Genomic DNA, 13,731 nt, shown 5'->3' with positions numbered 1-13,731 from the left:
TACCCACACCATTTCAGTTTTGACTGATCACAAAAATCTTCAATACATTGAATCGGCTAAACGACTGAATGCCCGACAGGCTCGTTGGGCTTTATTTTTTACTCGTTTCAAATTCATTATCACCTTCAGACCAGGTTCCAAGAATACCAAGGCAGATGCCCTGTCACGCAGTTTCCTTCCGGTTCAAGACAACAGTCCTGTTACTCCCATACTTCCGCCTTCAGTCATTCAGGCAGGTCTCACACAGGATGTATTTTCCCAATTAAAGCTGCTTCAACATCAAGCTCCGGGAAATACTCCTGCTAGTCGTCTTTTTGTTCCTGAGTTTTTGAGAGCAACTGTTTTGGCGGAATTTCATGATAGCAAAGTTGCAGGGCATCCGGGAATCGCTAAGACTTTGGAATTAGTATCCCGCTCAGTATGGTGGCCTGGTCTTTCCAAAGACATTAAAGAGTTTGTTTTTTCGTGTCAGGTCTGTGCACAGCATAAAGTTCCCCGTTCTTTGCCTATTGGTCAACTTATGCCCTTGAAAGTTCCTCTTAGGCCATGGTCGCATATCTCCATGGATTTTGTGGTGGATCTCCCTCTGTCAGCCGGATGCCGAGTCATATGGGTGGTAGTGGACCGTTTTAGCAAGATGGCCCATTTTATTGCTCTTCCCCGATTGCCATCTGCCCAGGGATTGGCAGTCTTGTTCCTCCGTCATGTTTTCAGACTCCATGGGTTACCCACTGATATTGTTTCTGACAGGGGTCCACAATTCATTGCGCAATTTTGGAAGTCTTTTTGTGCTTCATTAAAGATGAAATTATCATTAACCTCCGGCTATCATCCACAATCCAATGGACAGACTGAGCGAGTTAACCAATCTCTAAAACAATATTTGCGTTTGTACTCGGCCAAACTCCAAAATGACTGGTCTGAGTTTCTTCCATTGGCGGAGTTTGCTTATAATAATGCCTGTCATTCCTCCACCAATGTGTCTCCATTTTTTGCAGTTTTTGGTTTCCACCCCAGAGCTAATTCATTTTTTCAACATTCCTCTGTCTCCTCTCTGGCCCTGACCTCTCATCTTAAACTTATTTGGAAAAAAGTGCACCTGGCTCTCAGAAAAGCAGCTTTCCGGGAAAAAAAAATTTCTGACAGGCTCCGGCGGCCGTGCACTTTTAAAGTAGGAGACAGGGTGTGGTTGTCGACTCGCAACATCAAACTTCGACAAACCTCAGCCAGATTGGGTCCTAGATATATTGGACCATTTCTCATTATCAAAAAAGTCAATCCAGTTGCTTTCCGGTTACGTTTACCAAAAACTTTACGGATCGGAAATACCTTCCATTGCTCATTGCTTAAACCATATGTTTCGTCCAGCAGATTTCCTCGTAAAAAATCTCAGGGGAGATCACCAGTTAATGTACAGGGTCAGCAAGAGTTCTTGGTTGAGAAGGTTCTCGATTCCAAGTTGTCCCGGGGTCGGCTTTATTTTTTGGTGCATTGGAGAGGTTATGGGCCAGAGGAAAGGTCGTGGGTCCTGGATGAAGACCTTCATGCCCCAAAGCTCAAAAGGGCATTTTTTCGTGAATTTCCTCGGAAACCTGGCTTTAGGGGTTCCTTGACCCCTCCTCAAGGGGGGGGTACTGTTAGGCGCCGGGGTCCGCTCGGCCGTGCGGCCCGGCGCCTAGCAACCAGGGACGCCGTGCGCGTTCAGCCGCCGGCTCCCTGGCAACGCTAAGACGCCGGGCGCACGGAGCCGCTCTGACCTTAGCAACGGGGACGCCACGTTCAGCCGCGTTCCCCGTTGCTGGGTCTATTCTCATTACCCTGATTATGTGCTGGCCGTGCAGCATGCAAGCTGCACGGCATTTCTATTTGATTGTCCTGTCTGGATCCTGATTGGAGGGTGCCTGAATAAAGGCACCCTCAGGACTTCTTACAGACGCCGGTGATAGCTTCCTATTTGCCTGTGTCTGCTGCAGAGAGTTCCCAGTCCCGGTCTTTTCGGTTGTTCCTGTCCTCAGAGATCCTGTACTCGGAAGTTACCATCTGTTCCTGGAGCCTGACCGAGCACCTTTAACATCTGGTGGTGTTCGTGAGTCGCGGCGCAGCCGTGTGTTGCGGCTTGTCCGCTTCTGTTTATTATTTTGTTTAATTGTGTTCTGGAGCTTTGCGGAGGATTCCGCTTCCACAGATCCACTCTGGTGTCCGGCGGTGCCGGATAGGAGTGTCGGATCAGTGGATCCTTGGTTGTCCTTTTTCCTGGCGGCTAGTCCGCACATACCTTTTGATTTAGTTAGTTAGCTTGTAACCCCTGGCCTGGTTGCTTAGTCAGAGGGCCCCTTGTTATCACCCTGTCTCGGACTTCCCCTTGTCTCCCATTAAGACCTGCGGGGGCATCGGGGTTGGGCAGACATAATCCGCCCTTCGAACGCGGCTGCCATGGGCTCAAGCAACCATAGTCTCGCAGGGGATTTCTGATAACACGGGCGAGACAACGGAGTTAGGGCGCCAGGGGTTACTAGGCTATCCAGCTCCCACAACCAGCTTATTTTCCTGTACTCAGATCCCTGCCATAAGATCTCCTCCGGTCTGGAGTACAGGAATCATAACATGTAACTGCTGGTGCTGAGAATAATCCGTCTCCTTCTCTGCCCCGTCCCGCCTGTGATGCTGCCCTGCTCAGTGCTGTAACTGCTGGTGCTGAGGAGAATAATCCGCCTCCTTCTCTGCCCCGTCCCAACCTCTGATGCTGCCCTACTCAGTGCTGTAATTGCTGGTGCTAAGGAGAATGATCCGCCTCCTTCTCTGCCCCGTCCCACCTCTGATGCTGCCCTGCTCAGTGCTGTAACTGCTGGTGCTGAGGAGAATAATCCGCCTCTCTCTGCCCCATCCCGCCTCTGATGCTGCCCTGCTCAGTGCTCTACATGCTGATGCTGAGGAGAATAATCCGCCTCCTTCTCTGCACCGTCCCGCCTCTGATGCTGCCCTGCTCAGTGCTGTACATGCTGGTGCTGAGAATAATCCGCCTCCTTCTCTGCCCCGTCCCGCCTCTGATGCTGCCCTGCTCAGTGCTGTAACTGCTAGTGCTGAGGAGAATAATCCGCCTCCTTCTCTGCCCCGTCCCGCCTCTGATGCTGCCCTGCTCAGTGCTGTAACTGCTGGTGCTGAGGAGAATAATCCGCCTCCTTCTCTGTCCCGTCCCGCCTCTGATGCTGCCTTGCTCAGTGCTGTACATGCTGGTGCTGAGGAGAATAATCCGCCTCCTTCTCTGCCCCATCCCGTCTCTGATGCTGCCCTGCTCAGTGCTGTAACTGCTGGTGCTGAGGAGAATAATCCGCCTCCTTCTCTGCCCCCTCCCGCCTCTGATGCTGCCCTGCTCAGTGTTGTAATTGCTGGTTCTAAGGAGATTAATCCGTCTCCTTCTCTGCCCCGTCCCGCCTCTGACGCTGCCCTTCTCAGTGCTGTAACTGCTGGTGCTGAGGAGAATAATCCATCTCCTTCTCTGCCCCGTCCCACCTCTGATGCTGCCCTGCTCAGTGCTGTAACTGCTGGTGCTGAGGAGAATAATCCGCCTCCTTCTCTGCCCTGTCCCGCCTCTGATGCTGCCCTGCTCAGTGCTGTAATTGCTGGTGCTAAAGAGAATGATCCGCCTCCTTCTCTGCCCCGTCCCACCTCTGATGCTGCCCTGCTCAGTGCTGTAACTGCTGGTGCTGAGGAGAATAATCCGCCTCTCTCTGCCCCATCCCGCCTCTGATGCTGCCCTGCTCAGTGCTGTACATGCTGATGCTGAGGAGAGTAATCCGCCTCCTTCTCTGCCCCGTCCCACCTCTGATGCTGCCCTGCTCAGTGCTGTACATGCTGGTGCTGAGGAGAATAATCCGCCTCCTTCTCTGCCCCGTCCCGTCTCTGATGCTGCCCTGCTCAGTGCTGTAACTGCTGGTGCTGAGGAGTATAATCCGCCTCCTTCTCTGCCCCATCCCGCCTCTGATGCTGCCCTGCTCAGTGCTGTAACTGCTGGTGCTGAGGAGAATAATCCGCCTCCTTCTCTGCCCCGTCCCGCCTCTGATGCTGCCCTGCTCAGTGCTGTACATGCTGGTGCTGAGGAGAATAATCCGCCTCCTTCTTTGCCCCGTCCTGCCTCTGATGCTGCCCTGCTCAGTGCTGTACATGCTGGTGCTGAGGAGAATAATCCGCCTCCTTCTCTGCCCCGTCCCGCCTCTGATGCTGCCCTGCTCAGTGCTGTAACTGCTGGTGCTGAGGAGAATAATCCGCCTCCTTCTCTGTCCTGTTCCGCCTCTGATGCTGCCTTGCTCAGTGCTGTACATGCTGGTGCTGAGGAGAATAATCCGCCTCCTTCTCTGTCCCGTCCCGCCTCCGATGCTGCCCTGCTCAGTGCTGTACATGCTGGTGCTGAGGGGAATAATCCGCTTCCTTCTCTGCCCCGTCCCGCCTCTGATGCTGCCCTGCTCAGTGCTGTAACTGCTGGTGCTGAGGAGAATAATCCGTCTCCTTCTCTGCCCCGTCTCTCCTCTAATGCTGCCCTGCTCAGTGCTGTAACTGCAGGTGCTGAGGAGAATAATCCGCCTCCTTCTCTGCCCCGTCTCTCCTCTAATGCTGCCCCGCTCAGTGCTGTACATGCTGGTGCTGAGGAGAATAATACGCCTCCTTCTCTGCACTGTCCCGCCTCTGATGCTGCCCTGCTCAGTGCTGTACATGCTGGTGCTGAGGGGAATAATCCGCTACCTTCTCTGCCCCGTCCCTCCTCTGATGCTGCCCTGCTCAGTGCTGTACATGCTGGTGCTGAGGGGAATAATCCGCTTCCTTCTCTGCCCCGTCCCGCCTCTGATGTTGCCCTGCTCAGTGCTGTAACTGCTGGTGCTGAGGAGAATAATCCGCTACCTTCTCTGCCCCGTCCCTCCTCTGATGCTGCCCTGCTCAGTGCTGTACATGCTGGTGCTGAGGGGAATAATCCGCCTCCTTCTCTGCCTCGTCCCGCCTCTGATGTTGCCCTGCTCAGTGCTGTAACTGCTGGTGCTGAGGGGAATAATCCGCTTCCTTCTCTGCCCCGTCCCGCCTCTGATGTTGCCCTGCTCAGTGCTGTAACTGCTGGTGCTGAGGAGAATAATCCGCCTCCTTCTCTGCCCCGTCTCTCCTCTAATGCTGCCCTGCTCAGTGCTGTAACTGCTGGTGCTGAGGAGAATAATCCGTCTCCTCTGCCCCATCCCGCCTCTGATGTTGCCCTGCTCAGTGCTGTAACTGCTGGTGCTGAGGAGAATAATCTGTCTCCTTCTCTGCCTCGTCCCACCTCTGATGCTGCCCTGCTCAGGGCTGTAACTGCTGGTGCCGAGGAGAATAATCCGCCTCCTTCTCTGCCCCGTCCCGCCTCTGATGCTGCCCTGCTCAGTGCTGTAACTGCTGGTGCTGAGGAGAATAATCCACCTCTTTCTCTGCCCCGTCCCGCCTCTGATGCTGCCCTGCTCAGTGCTGTACATGCTGGTGCTGAGGAGAATAATCCGCCTCCTTCTCTGCCCCGTCCCGCCTCTGATGCTGCCCTGCTCAGTGCTGTAACTGCTGGTGCTGAGGAGAATAATCTGCCTCCTTCTCTGCCCCGTCCCTCCTCTGATGCTGCCCTGCTCAGTGCTGTAACTGCTGGTGCTGAGGAGAATAATCCGCCTCCTTCTCTGCCCCGTCCCTCCTCTGATGCTGCCCTGCTCAGTGCTGTAACTGCTGGTGCTGAGGAGAATAATCCGCCTCCTGCTCTGCCCCGTCCTGCCTCTGATGCTGCCCTGCTCAGTGCTGTAACTGCTGGGATGATGGGCCAAGCTCCGCCCACTGTATGTTTAATATGTAAGGTCTCCTTTTCTTATCTTCTCGCTCTCCTTATGGCTCATCACTATTCATTTCAGTGACCCCAACAACTATGGATTTTTACATGTAACCCCCTTCCCACCCCACCCCTAGGGGTGCTAAGGGTGTCTTACCCCCACAGCATTTATTTCCAGATTGTAAGTCAAATGTGCACCAAGTTTGGTGTAAATTGCTCCAGGCATTCCAGGGTTATGCTGGAACATACACACATACATACGTCCATTTTTAGATAGATAGATAGATAGATAGATAGATAGATAGATAGATAGATAGATAGATAGATAGATAGATGACTAGTGCAAAAAAAAATAAAAAATATTTTTGGCTTGAACACAAATCCGGAAACCTGCTGCGAATGCAATGCGGATACGACTATACAACCGTGTTCTGAGTATCCATGTGAACGCAGCGCAACAGGCCGCCAGCTACAAGATCAGCCACCATCACTATAATTGCCAGTTACACCTATCCCATACTAGGTGCAGGAGATGCGGCTGAATTCTACATCCACTATGCACAACTCCGACTAAGGTGCAACTCTAGACACACACCCCTGGAACGGTTCTCTTACATGCGCTCACATTGTTGCCACCCAGAAACAATCATTCAGGGGCCGCAAAGAAACGGATGTGATGCCAAAGACTCTTAATCACTCTTAAATTCGCAAAAATGCGTATGCAGCCCGCAAAGCATGAGCAGTCTGCCAAAATGGCTAGATGGGGCCGCATTCAACTTGCATGCAACTCAGAGTCAGGGGCCTGATTCAGGTTGGATCGCTAATCGCGATCCAACCGTAAAAATTACTAAAATGATGCAGACGCATGTGCAGCGCTTGTCCTGCACATGCGCCCACATTTTGTGCGAGCGCCCGCAGAAAATGTGAATGCCTCTGCCTGTTAAATAGTCAGAGGTGTTTGCATGGGGGGTGGGGTGCAACGCTCCGTTTCATAGGCCGAGACGGAGCATTGTGGGAGTGGAGCAGGTGAAACGGGGGCGGCGTCATTAAAACGGGTGGCGTGGGTGTCACACGCACCTGCCACGATCGGAAAGACGGCAGCGCAATCTCAATTTCTGCTTGATAAAGGGGGGGGGGCAGCGGTCAGCATGCTGGGTGGCCTTGTCCTGCGATGGGCGACCCCCAGCATGCAATCTCATATATTGCAAATTCTGCTACTTAGCAGAATTTGCAATCCAACCTGAAATCAGGCCCCAGATCCTGCGTGTGCAAATGCATGTCATGTTATGTATGTATGTATGTCCATTTGGCGCCACCTGCTGGTGTGAGGTGAAAGTTCTATACAACAGCTCTCTGTAGGGCAGTGGTTCTCAAACTCGGTCTTCAGGACCCCACACAGTGCATGTTTTGCAGGTAACCCAGCAGGCGCACAGGTGTACTCATTACTCACTGACACATTTTAAAAGGTCCACAGCTGGAGCTAATTATGTCACTTGTGATTCTGTGAGGAGACCTGCAAAACATGCCCTGTGTGGGGTCCTGAGGACCGAGTTTGAGAACCTGTGCTGTAGGGCATAGGTCTGCAAACTCGGTCCTCATTACCCCACACAGTGCATGTCTTACTTGCCTACCTGACCCTCTCCATGAGGGAGAAAATGCTCTGTTCCTGGACTTTCCTGGTAATGTATGATTGCCTTCACCTGTGGTGAGCTAGTTAATTGATAAGAAAGGTGTTTCACCACAGGTGATGGCAATCATACATTACCAGGAAAGTCCAGGAACAGAGCATTTTCTCCCTCATGGAGAGGGTCAGGTAGGCAAGTATGGTGCATGTTTTGCAGGTCTCCTCACAGAATCGCAAGTGAAATAATTAGCTCCACCTGCGGACCTTTTAAAATGTGTCTGTGAGTAATTAATACACCTGTGCACCTGCTGGATTACCTGCAAAACATGCACTGTGTGGGGTAATGAGGACCGAGTTTGCAGACCTATGGTGTAGAGCAGGGGTTCTCAAACTCGGTCCTCAGGACCCCACACAGTGCATGTTTTGCAGGTTACCCAACAAGTGCACAGGTGTATTAATTACTCACAGACACATTTTAAAAGGTCCGCAGGTGGAGCTAATTATTTCACTTGTGATTCTGTGAGGAGACCTGCAAAACATGCACTGTGTGGGGTCCTGAGGACCGAGTTTGAGAACCTGTGGTGTAGAGTAAGTAGAGATTGAGTTAAACCTCATTTAGCTGAAAGTGCAGCATGACTAAACCATACCTCCCAAGAGTCCCAACATGACCATCTCCAGGAGGGACACAATGCTCTGCTTCTGGACTTTTCCCTTAATTTATAATTGTCTGCACCTGTGTTGAACAGGTAAATGGATAAGAAATGTGTTTCAGCACAGGTGATGGCAATCATACATTAAGATGGAAGTCCAGGAGCAGAGCATTGTGTCCCTCCTGGAGAGGGTCATGTTTGGAGGTATGACTAAACTGCAGCATAAATGAAGCTCTGGACCTATTACGTGCCTCCATGTTTGTGAGTGAGTCCAGATCTCTGGCGACACCCATAGGCTGGCAGGTGTAACATTTGCAGAGGAGCAGCGATTTTCACAGACAGGGAGGAGGAGTGGGGCAGAATTTACATGTTCCTAGAAAACCATGGAGTAGGCACGTCCATTCATAGTGCATTGTAGAAGATTATGGATAAAGGGGTAAAGAAGGGCATCTGCACGCAGGGACGGATCTAGACTTTTCTTTAGGGGGGGCGGTTTACTGTTTAATCTTGACTCCTCCCTCTATAGTCCCAACTCCTCCCATCTGCAATCCTAACTCCTCCTCTCTCAATTCTGACTGAACTTTTTGAGTGAGACTGAGATAGAGCTTTGTTATTGTTCTATGTACATGTGACTGTGCTATGGGGTAATTGTATTTATTAGCCCTAGTACCCACACACCAGCAAGTGAGGGGCAAATGTTCTGTAACCCTTGCTCTCCTGGCTCCTTTGTGCTGCTGTGGTATAAGCTGCAGCACATCGTTCTGCCTCAGGCTCTCCCCGGAGAGCTCTCTTCTGCTCAAAAGTGGGCGTGGCTATGACTGTGTTAGGGGGGGCGGTCGCCCCCTTCGCCCCCCCGCCCTCCCCCCTAGATCCGGCTTTGTCTGCACGGGCGCTGCATCGCCATTCCACCACCAGAACAGCGATTCAATCCTGCACTATACTATTGCTCAGTGAAATTGGGTTTTGTCATATAGGATTAATGGGACAGAAGAATGTAACTATAGCAATAGCATTCCATGACGTCCAGCAACACAAAGTCCCCATCCTACTGTGCCATAAAGTATAAATCCTCTACAGCTCCGTAGAGAATAAGTATATATCTACTGTATATATAGATTCAACAAATACAACTAAAAAAGCTCTAAACACCACAAAGCTGTAACATATCATAACATTCTAAAACATCTAAAAGCTCTAAACATAAAACAAACTCTAAAACTAGAGATGAGCGGGTTCGGTTTCTCTGAATCCGAACCCGCACGAACTTCATGTTTTTTTCACGGGTCCGAGCAGACTCGGATCCTCCCGCCTTGCTCGGTTAACCCGAGCGCGCCCGAACGTCATCATGACGCTGTCGGATTCTCGCGAGACTCGGATTCTATATAAGGAGCCGCGCGTCGCCGCCATTTTCACACGTGCATTGAGATTGATAGGGAGAGGACGTGGCTGGCGTCCTCTCCATTTAGATTAGGGTTGAGAGAGAGAGAGAGAGATTGACCTGAGGCTGTGATACTGTAGAAGAGAGTGCAGAGTTTAGTGACTGACGACCACAGTGACCACCAGACAGTGCAGTTGTTTGTTTTATTTAATATATCCGTTCTCTGCCTGAAAAAAACGATACACACAGTGACTCAGTCACATACCATATCTGTGTGCACTGCTCAGCCCAGTGTGCTGCATCAATGTATATATATATCTGACTGTGCTCAGCTCACACAGCTTATAATTGTGGGGGAGACTGGGGAGCACTGCAGTGCCAGTTATAGGTTATAGCAGGAGCCAGGAGTACATAATATTATATTAAAATTAAACAGTGCACACTTTTACTGCAGGAGTGCCACTGCCAGTGTGACTAGTGACCAGTGACCTGACCACCAGTATATATAATATTAGTAGTATACTATCTCTTTATCAACCAGTCTATATTAGCAGCAGACACAGTACAGTGCGGTAGTTCACGGCTGTGGCTACCTCTGTGTCGGCACTCGGCAGCCCGTCCATAATTGTATATACCACCTAACCGTGGTTTTTTTTTCTTTCTTTATAGTCATACTAGTTACGAGTATACTATCTCTTTATCAACCAGTCTATATTAGCAGCAGACACAGTACAGTGCGGTAGTTCACGGCTGTGGCTACCTCTGTGTCGGCACTCGGCAGCCCGTCCATAATTGTATATACCACCTAACCGTGGTTTTTTTTTCTTTCTTTATACATACATACTAGTTACGAGTATACTATCTCTTTATCAACCAGTCTATATTAGCAGCAGACACAGTACAGTGCGGTAGTTCACGGCTGTGGCTACCTCTGTGTCGGCACTCGGCAGCCCGTCCATAATTGTATATACCACCTAACCGTGGTTTTTTTTCTTTCTTTATACATACATACTAGTTACGAGTATACTATCTCTTTATCAACCAGTCTATATATTAGCAGCAGACACAGTACAGTGCGGTAGTTCACGGCTGTGGCTACCTCTGTGTCGGCACTCGGCAGCCCGTCCATAATTGTATATACCACCTAACCGTGGTTTTTTTTCCTTTCTTTATACATACATACTAGTTACGAGTATACTATCTCTTTATCAACCAGTCTATATATTAGCAGCAGACACAGTACAGTGCGGTAGTTCACGGCTGTGGCTACCTCTGTGTCGGCACTCGGCAGCCCGTCCATAATTGTATATACCACCTAACCGTGTTTTTTTTTTCTTTCTTTATACATACATACTAGTTACGAGTATACTATCTCTTTATCAACCAGTCTATATTAGCAGCAGACACAGTACAGTGCGGTAGTTCACGGCTGTGGCTACCTCTGTGTCGGCACTCGGCAGCCCGTCATAATTGTATATACCACCTAACCGTGGTTTTTTTTTCTTTCTTTATACATACATACTAGTTACGAGTATACTATCTCTTTATCAACCAGTCTATATATTAGCAGCAGACACAGTACAGTGCGGTAGTTCACGGCTGTGGCTACCTCTGTGTCGGCACTCGGCAGCCCGTCCATAATTGTATATACCACCTAACCGTGGTTTTTTTTTCTTTCTTTATACATACATACTAGTTACGAGTATACTATCTCTTTATCAACCAGTCTATATTAGCAGCAGACACAGTACAGTGCGGTAGTTCACGGCTGTGGCTACCTCTGTGTCGGCACTCGGCAGCCCGTCCATAATTGTATATACCACCTAACCGTGGTTTTTTTTTCTTTCTTTATACATACATACTAGTTACGAGTATACTATCTCTTTATCAACCAGTCTATATTAGCAGCAGACACAGTACAGTGCGGTAGTTCACGGCTGTGGCTACCTCTGTGTCGGCACTCGGCAGCCCGTCCATAATTGTATATACCACCTAACCGTGGTTTTTTTTTCTTTCTTTATACATACATACTAGTTACGAGTATACTATCTCTTTATCAACCAGTCTATATATTAGCAGCAGACACAGTACAGTGCGGTAGTTCACGGCTGTGGCTACCTCTGTGTCGGCACTCGGCAGCCCGTCCATAATTGTATATACCACCTAACCGTGGTTTTTTTTTCTTTCTTTATACATACATACTAGTTACGAGTATACTATCTCTTTATCAACCAGTCTATATATTAGCAGCAGACACAGTACAGTGCGGTAGTTCACGGCTGTGGCTACCTCTGTGTCGGCACTCGGCAGCCCGTCCATAATTGTATATACCACCTAACCGTGGTTTTTTTTTCTTTCTTTATACATACATACTAGTTACGAGTATACTATCTCTTTATCAACCAGTCTATATTAGCAGCAGACACAGTACAGTGCGGTAGTTCACGGCTGTGGCTACCTCTGTGTCGGCACTCGGCAGCCCGTCCATAATTGTATATACCACCTAACCGTGGTTTTTTTTTCTTTCTTTATACATACATACTAGTTACGAGTATACTATCTCTTTATCAACCAGTCTATATTAGCAGCAGACACAGTACAGTGCGGTAGTTCACGGCTGTGGCTACCTCTGTGTCGGCACTCGGCAGCCCGTCCATAATTGTATATACCACCTAACCGTGGTTTTTTTTTCTTTCTTTATACATACATACTAGTTACGAGTATACTATCTCTTTATCAACCAGTCTATATTAGCAGCAGACACAGTACAGTGCGGTAGTTCACGGCTGTGGCTACCTCTGTGTCGGCACTCGGCAGCCCGTCCATAATTGTATATACCACCTAACCGTGGTTTTTTTTTCTTTCTTTATAGTCATACTAGTTACGAGTATACTATCTCTTTATCAACCAGTCTATATTAGCAGCAGACACAGTACAGTGCGGTAGTTCACGGCTGTGGCTACCTCTGTGTCGGCACTCGGCAGCCCGTCCATAATTGTATATACCACCTAACCGTGGTTTTTTTTTCTTTCTTTATACATACATACTAGTTACGAGTATACTATCTCTTTATCAACCAGTCTATATTAGCAGCAGACACAGTACAGTGCGGTAGTTCACGGCTGTGGCTACCTCTGTGTCGGCACTCGGCAGCCCGTCCATAATTGTATATACCACCTAACCGTGGTTTTTTTTTCTTTCTTTATACATACATACTAGTTACGAGTATACTATCTCTTTATCAACCAGTCTATATATTAGCAGCAGACACAGTACAGTGCGGTAGTTCACGGCTGTGGCTACCTCTGTGTCGGCACTCGGCAGCCCGTCCATAATTGTATATACCACCTAACCGTGGTTTTTTTTTCTTTCTTTATACATACATACTAGTTACGAGTATACTATCTCTTTATCAACCAGTCTATATATTAGCAGCAGACACAGTACAGTGCGGTAGTTCACGGCTGTTTGGGGAGGGTTTTTTGGAAGGGACATCCTGCGTGACACTGCAGTGCCACTCCTAGATGGGCCCGGTGTTTGTGTCGGCCACTAGGGTCGCTTATCTTACTCACACAGCTACCTCATTGCGCCTCTTTTTTTCTTTGCGTCATGTGCTGTTTGGGGAGGGTTTTTTGGAAGGGACATCCTGCGTGACACTGCAGTGCCACTCCTAGATGGGCCCGGTGTTTGTGTCGGCCACTAGGGTCGCTTATCTTACTCACACAGCTACCTCATTGCGCCTCTTTTTTTCTTTGCGTCATGTGCTGTTTGGGGAGGGTTTTTTGGAAGGGACATCCTGCGTGACACTGCAGTGACACTCCTAGATGGGCCCGGTGTTTGTGTCGGCCACTAGGGTCGCTTATCTTACTCACACAGCTACCTCATTGCGCCTCTTTTTTTCTTTGCGTCATGTGCTGTTTGGGGAGGGTTTTTTGGAAGGGACATCCTGCGTGACACTGCAGTGCCACTCCTAGATGGGCCCGGTGTTTGTGTCGGCCACTAGGGTCGCTTATCTTACTCACACAGCTACCTCATTGCGCCTCTTTTTTTCTTTGCGTCATGTGCTGTTTGGGGAGGGTTTTTTGGAAGGGCCATCCTGCGTGACACTGCAGTGCCACTCCTAGATGGGCCCGGTGTTTGTGTCGGCCACTAGGGTCGCTTATCTTACTCACACAGCGACCTCGGTGCAAATTTTAGGACTAAAAATAATATTGTGAGGTGTGAGGTATTCAGAATAGACTGAAAATGAGTGGAAATTATG

The 13,731-nt window shown here is 49.4% G+C and overlaps 1 protein-coding gene across 3 annotated transcripts in view; it reads left to right on the top strand.

Annotated features, from left to right (window-relative positions):
- Positions 1-13,731, top strand: part of LEPR (leptin receptor) — a 116,019-nt gene that overhangs the window by 60,833 nt on the left and 41,455 nt on the right. The window lies entirely within an intron of this gene.

Source organism: Pseudophryne corroboree, chromosome 9 (genome assembly GCF_028390025.1).
Source record: "Pseudophryne corroboree isolate aPseCor3 chromosome 9, aPseCor3.hap2, whole genome shotgun sequence".
Lineage (NCBI taxonomy): Eukaryota > Metazoa > Chordata > Amphibia > Anura > Myobatrachidae > Pseudophryne > Pseudophryne corroboree.
The sequence above is the reverse complement of the archived record's forward strand: the minus strand, read 5'-3'. Positions and strand labels throughout refer to the sequence as shown.